Source organism: Haplochromis burtoni, unplaced genomic scaffold (assembly GCF_018398535.1).
Source record: "Haplochromis burtoni strain Fernald_Lab_line unplaced genomic scaffold, NCSU_Asbu1 Contig_1620, whole genome shotgun sequence".
NCBI lineage: Eukaryota > Metazoa > Chordata > Actinopteri > Cichliformes > Cichlidae > Haplochromis > Haplochromis burtoni.
The window spans coordinates 1-978 of NW_024583981.1; positions in this window are offsets into that span (position 1 = coordinate 1).

Below are 978 nucleotides of genomic sequence, written 5' to 3' on the forward strand. Positions count from 1 at the left end.
ACCGTACACTGCTAGGGATGCTTGGAACACTCCAAGAAGACGACAAACTAAAATGGCGTGATCATGTGCAGCCATTGGCTCACGCCTACAATTGCACAAAAAATGACACAACTGGGTATTCACCCTATCAGCTCATGTTTGGGAGACAGCCAAATCTTCCAATTGATGTGGCTTTTGGACTTAATGTGAGTAGGCAGGACAGTGTAACTCACAGGGAATATGTGAAGAAGCTCAGGGAAAGCCTACAGGAAAGTTACAAACTTGCTGTGGAACATAGCGAGAAAGCTGCCCTACGCAATAAGTCAAGATATGATCTAAAAGTGAGAGAATCCACCTTGGAGGTTGGAGATCGTGTTCTCGTCAAGAATGTTGGAATACGAGGGAAACACAAACTAGCTGACAGATGGAGTCAGACGGTCTACAAAGTTGTAAAACAGATCAATGACTCTCCTGTATATGTTGTTGCTCCACTCAAGTCAGATGGGCCTGAGAGGACACTGCATAGAGACTTACTGTTACCGTGTGGGTTTCTGTCATGCTCAGCGCCAATCGAACCCAGTCATGGAAGCCAAGAGAAAGAGACACCCAAAGGCGACACCTCCAAAGAGAATCCATTTTCTGAAGTTGAAGGAGACTATCATTATCTGGGTGATAATGACATTGTGGATTATGACTTTCCAGTAGTTTACGAAGAAGTCAATTACCCGGCTTTCATTACTGTCAGTGAAATCCCCAAAGCAACTGAGTCTGTGTCAGAACAAAGTGTGGACCGGGACGAGTCTGATCTAAACCCTGCAGTAAAGGAGTTTCATTCTGCACCCGTGGAGCTGGATGAGGGTGATGGTTCACTTCAAGGTTCTAGTGGAAATGACATTGGAAATGACCCTCCAATGAAAGAAACAGGTGTTATTGTTAATGAGGAATATTCATCTGTTCATGATTCATGTGCTGATATAGATCCAGCTACAGAAAATGATG